Source organism: Coregonus clupeaformis, chromosome 10 (assembly GCF_020615455.1).
Source record: "Coregonus clupeaformis isolate EN_2021a chromosome 10, ASM2061545v1, whole genome shotgun sequence".
In the NCBI taxonomy this organism is placed as follows: Eukaryota; Metazoa; Chordata; class Actinopteri; order Salmoniformes; family Salmonidae; genus Coregonus; species Coregonus clupeaformis.
The window spans coordinates 24,502,378-24,508,658 of NC_059201.1; the positions used below are offsets into that span (position 1 = coordinate 24,502,378).

At 44.2% G+C, this 6,281-nt stretch overlaps 1 long non-coding RNA gene across 1 annotated transcript; it reads left to right on the top strand.

Annotated features, from left to right (window-relative positions):
* The first annotated feature begins 1,324 nt into the window (after window positions 1-1,324).
* LOC121575835 lies at window positions 1,325-2,224 on the top strand. Its single transcript, XR_006002384.1, has 2 exons — window positions 1,325-1,455; window positions 1,557-2,224. It is a non-coding gene; the product is annotated as an uncharacterized LOC121575835 (long non-coding RNA).
* Window positions 2,225-6,281: the final 4,057 nt, after the last annotated feature.

The window sequence follows — 6,281 nt, forward strand, 5'->3', positions numbered from 1 at the left end:
GTAAACACACCAGCCAGCTACTTATCTATGTACATCTGTGCTACAGTGTTAGACCACAGCTGTACTGTAACAACATTTGCCTTTATGGGCACAGCTGTTGGTGTCCTCTAAAAATACTGATTAAGTTAGTTAGAGCACTCTTAAAAAGAAAATTGTTAAGGAATTGTGAAGAGATGGCTAAGACAGTGCTCAAATTAACAGCAATCAATCATGGATGAAGGTCATCAAATTCAAAAATGGCCATCAAGAGAAACTAAATTTAACAGGTAATGAAAATAGAAACATTTACTTTCATTTCCCCACCTCTTAACTGTGTTTTTCTACTAGGAGGGTGAGTGTCTAGCAAGGGGTTGCAGCCAGCCTGGACACCCCTTGTCTCCAGTCTGACCTTCTTGCTCTTTGCTCTGCTTACTTGCAGGTCTGTCAGCACATTTATCATTTAATAATACTGGAGGAGAAGGCACTATCAACACTTGTAGGTTGCCAACGGAAAGCCTTGTGTTCTATACTGAACGAAAATATAAATGTAACATGCAACAATTTCAACGATTTTACTGAGTTACAGTTCATATGAGGAAATCAGTCAATTTAAATGAATTCATTAGGCCCTAATCTATGGATTTCACATGACTGGGCATAGGCCGACCCACTGGGGAGCCAGGCTCAGCCAATCAGAATACGATTTCCCCCACAAAAGGGCTTTATTACAGACAGAAATACTCCTCAGTTTCATCAGCTGTCCAGGTGGCTGGTCTCAGACGATCCCGCAGGTGAAGAAGCCGGATGTGGAGGTCATGGGCTGGCGTGGTTAAACGTGGTTGCGGTTGTGAGGCTGGTTGGACGTACTGCCAAATTCTCTAAAACAATGTTGGAGGTGGCTTATGGTAGAAAAATTAACATTAAATTATCCGGCAATAGCTCTGGTGGACATTCCTGCAGTCACCACGCCAATTGCACAGTCCCTCAAAACTTGAGACATCTGTGGCATTGTGTTGTGTGACAAAACTGCACATTTTAGAGTGGCCTTTTATTGTCCACAGCACAAGGTGCACCTTTGTAATGATCATGTTGTTTAATCAGCTTCTTGATATGCCACACCTGTCAGGTGGATGGATTATCTTGGCAAAGGAGAAATGCTCACAATAGGGACGTAAACACATTTCTGTACAACTTTTGAGAGAAATAAGCTTTTTGTGCGTATGGAACATTTCTGGGATCTTTCATTTCAGCTCATGAAACATGGGACCAACACTTTACATGTTGCGTTTGTATTTTTGTTCAGTATAGATGACTGGACTACAGAGCGGGAGACAAATCTCTACACTCTTGATGACTCCATTTATATCAAGGCGTCTGTAACTGGCTATGCTGCCAAGGAGTTGCCGTATTTGTGGGCAAATGCATTGTCATGCCAACTGCAACAATCTCATTCAATACCTTCATTTCTGGCCACGGGTAAGACATAGGGAGTACCCACGTACATCTTTCCCATCAATCTCAATTTCTTCCTCCTTCCTTGCCATGATTGAATGTATTTTTCTTTGGGATGTGGACAGGTTTCTCTCCAGTTGCTTTGTAGATGGAAGAATGCAGGACTCTCTGACTTCAGCATCCCTAGAGAGGACAGCAGCACTCTGCAAATTCTTCTGGATGCCTTCCACTTTCAAAACATGGACATATCTACAGTGAGATTATGAAATCTTTCTTAATGAAAAAAAAGTCACACACTCCTAACGTCATATACTGAATCTGTGGTGGCCTATCGGTAAAGACCCATGGCCATAGTTATCACTGTTACTTGTTGCCTTATTGTTGTGTTGCAGGTTTATATTAACTGTACCCTGAGAGCTGCTTTTGCGTCTAGCCCTATAACTGCTGTCAACAAGCCCGCACATATGACCAGTCTATATCCAGGTGAGGGACAATAATTCACATTCTGACCTACAGGAAAGGGACAATTCTTTATGGTGGATGTATTTTTAGCATAATTTCCTGCCAGGTTTTGTACTTACATTCACATGTGTTTTACCACTTCAATACCCACAATTTTTGTAAAATGTGACATCAGTTCGCAATCAGAGCATGGTCCTGTGCATGGGGCTGATGAGGTGTGTGAATGCTATGACTCCGGATGTGAAAACATAAGGATGAGAAGGGGCATCTCTAGACGAGCGACTGAGGGTAACCCAAGTGTATTTGTTGTACAATAACATACTGTAGCCTACGTGTGTACATTTATTTATTTAGATGATCCGTGAAATACTACATATGTAACCAGAACAGAAAAATTAATTCGCATAATTTAGGAATTTGCACCAACTACAGCCCCTTCGTCAACCATTTTGAAAAGAAGGTTGACGACATCCAATCCTCGTTTGTTAAGTCAAATGACATTGCTGGTCCTGCTCACACTGCCCTACCCTATGCTTTGACTTCTTTCTCCCCTCTCTCTCCAGATAAAATCTTGCGACTTGTGACGGCAGGCCGCCCAACAACCTGCCCGCTTGACCCTATCCCCTCCTCTCTTCTCCAGACCATCTCCGGTGACCTTCTCCCTTACCTCACCTCGCTGATCAACTCATCCTTGACCGCTGGCTATGTCCCTTCCGTCTTCAAGAGAGCGAGAGTTGCACCCCTTCTCAAAAACCAACACTCGATCCCTCTGATGTCAACAACTACAGACCAGTATCCCTTCTTTCTTTTCTCTCCAAAACTATTGAGCGTGCCGTCTTTAGCCAACTCTCTTGCTATCTCTCTCAGAATGACCTTCTTGATCCAAACCAGTCAGGTTTCAAGACTGGTCATTCAACTGAGACTGCTCTTCTCTGTGTCACAGAGGCTCTCCCGCACTGCTAAAGCTAACTCTCTCTCCTCTGCTCTTGTCCTTCTAGACCTGTCTGCTGCCTTTGATACTGTGAACCATCAGATCCTCCTCTCCACCCTCTCCGAGCTGGGCATCTCCAGCGCGGCTCACTCTTGGATTGCGTCCTACCTGACCGGTCGCTCCTACCAAGTGGCGTGGCGAGAAGCTGTCTCCGCACCACGTGCTCTCACCACTGGTGTCCCCAGGGCTCAGTTCTAGGCCCTCTCCTATTCTCGCTATACACCAAGTCACTTGGCTCTGTCATATCCTCACATGGCCTCTCCTATCATTGCTACGCTGACGACACACAACTAATCTTCTCCTTTCCCCCTTCTGATAACCAGGTGGCGAATCGCATCTCTGCATGTCTGGCAGACATATCAGTATGGATGACGGATCACCACCTCAAGCTGAACCTCGGCAAGACGGAGCTGCTCTTCCTCCCGGGGAAGGACTGCCCGTTCCATGATCTCACCATCACGGTTGACAACTCCGTTGTGTCCTCCTCCCAGAGTGCGAAGAGCCTTGGCGTGACCCTGGACAACACCCTGTCGTTCTCCGCTAACATCAAGGCGGTGACCCGATCCTGTAGGTTCATGCTCTACAACATTCGGAGAGTACGACCCTGCCTTACACAGGAAGCGGCACAGGTCCTAATCCAGGCACTTGTCATCTCCCGTCTGGATTACTGCAACTCGCTGTTGGCTGGGCTCCCTGCCTGTGCCATTAAACCCCTACAACTCATCCAGAATGCCGCAGCCCGTCTGGTGTTCAACCTTCCCAAGTTCTCTCACGTCACCCCGCTCCTCCGCACACTCCACTGGCTTCCAGTTGAAGCTCGCATCTGCTACAAGACCATGGTGCTTGCCTACGGAGCTGTGAGGGGAACGGCACCTCCGTACCTTCAGGCTCTGATCAGTCCCTACACCCAAACGAGGGCACTGCGTTCATCCACCTCTGGCCTGCTGGCTCCCTACCTCTGCGGAAGCATAGTTCCCGCTCAGCCCAGTCAAAACTGTTCGCTGCTCTGGCACCCCAATGGTGGAACAAGCTCCCTCACGACGCCAGGACAGCGGAGTCACTCACCACCTTCCGGAGACATTTGAAACCCCACCTCTTTAAGGAATACCTGGGATAGGATAAAGTAATCCTTCTACCCCCCTTTACTCCAACCCCCCCAAAAAAAAAAAGTGGTTATCCCACTGGCTATAAGGTGAATGCACCTATTTGTAAGTCGCTCTGGATAAGAGCGTCTGCTAAATGACGTAAATGTAAAATGTAAATGTTGTGAAGCGTTACTTATTTATGTTTTGCCTCAATGTCTCCATTGCATCAGATACCAGAAGCCTCATCCTGGGACCAGTAATCATAAGAGCCACAGTTCAAGGCTCTGAGACCATGGACGGACGCACAATGGAGCAGTGTGAGCACAGTGCAACGAGGAGCTTTTCTGGTCATGTGTTCAAAGTCAGGTTTAGATAATGGCTTGGTTCTTCTCAGTAAGCATGGTTGTGAACTTATCTATTGAGTTTCTTCATTTGGCAGTGATTTTGTTATTTTGTTAGACTGGCTTAACATGCTTCAGTCTTTCATTACATCCTCTGTCATAACGGACATATTCCTTGACCTATCATACATTCCTTAATTGCAATGGTTTATAAATGCAACATGTTTGTCATTTCTGCAAGCCTTTGTGAAAGTGGTGTTTAATACATCTCTTTCCAGATCCTAAGAGCATAGGCAGCAGCCTGGCATGGTTGATCTCATCTCTCATGGCTATTGTTGTGGCCACAGCATTAACTGTGCAGCTTGCTGCTTTTGAGCTACACAGAAGTAAATAACTATTACTTTAACAAATCCCTGCTGCCAAAACTAATGTGTGTATCTTGAGCAAACAAACCCCATTAATATTAGAACATTTACATACTACTTTAATATTTAAACAAACGTGTCTAGAAGGAGAAAAAGCAGTTTATCATAAAATACCTTGACATTTTGATCTCTTAAAGGAAAAATCCACGCAAAACCACTCATTCCTTTAATTTACAGTGTTAAATAACACTAATACGGGAGAACAATCTTTTTTGTGAACAAATGTTTCATTTTGGCCTTATAATAAGGTTGGTAGCAACATGGAAAATCGTTGTGGAAATCTGTTGCAGCTCAAGTCGACTACAAAATCCACAATGCAACGCTCTTTGGGCAGGGTAGACAATATCAGCATATGAAGTAGCTAGTTAACTGTAAAATCGCCAAAACAAACTACACTTTTTACACTACACAATTTAGAAGTGTACGATCTCACCATGTTCAACCTGCAGATGGATGTGCCTCACAGAGTAGAGTCTAACATTCGCAACGGCAGATATACTTTTGAGGACATGGGAAACGTTGATCAAACTACGCCAATGGGCCGTGCGGTGCATTCTGGGCGATTCTGGGACAAGGCGCGCTCTCCTTCAAAGAGTGAATGGGAGTCTATTGGGCGCTAGCTCAAAAACCCAACATTAGCACGAATTTCGTCAACAAGAATTACAACATTACAAATATTTTCCGAGATGTGAGATAATTAACTTGTTATCTGTAGTAGCGTATAGCTTTGGAATCGTGACATTACCTACTTTCGAGGAAAATAGGCATGTTTGTTGACATATACACTTTTTGAGAAGGGATTGCGTGATGATTAGTTTAGCAACCGCGTGACGTCACATGACAACGTGAACGCGATTGGTCGACAGTCTGCTGGGTGGGGCATATACGTTTCTTCATTCATTGGATATCCTTTCGATAATATATCTGGCAACCGCACCATGCAATGCACCCTGGACTAGAGGCAAATAGGAACAATGTGCTAGACCCTCCGTAAAAGAAAAAATTTATTGAGGTAGGAATATTGCAAAAATATGATAAATGGCTCATTCGAGAGAATACATCCTCCCGAGTATTGAAATCTGACATGTATGATAGACATTTTCGCGATCTAAAAGTAGTATTCCTATTAACTTTCAGTGTAGTGAGAGCGACTTTATCACGGTCATACCAGCCAGATTTCTGCTTACTTGAATGTCAATAACTCGGATACACATGAAAACATGAAATGACCCTGGGAATCGATTGAACATCACTGAGATGCACAAAAACAATATAACATTCAAAATGGGCGAACCTTTCCTTTAAATCACACACTATAGAATCAAAGAACAAAACCTCAAAATAAATAAGATTGACATTAATTTGTGACATTTGGGGTCCAGAAATGAACATGAAGAGCTGGTTTCCCAGACCCATATTAAGCCTACTTGAAAATAAATACAGTAGGCTTAACCTGGGTCAGGGAAAGCAACCATTCCTGTTATTTTCCTGTAAACCGCAATCAGTCCGCACACATTTAGGAATGGTCAGGGATTATCAACCAGGG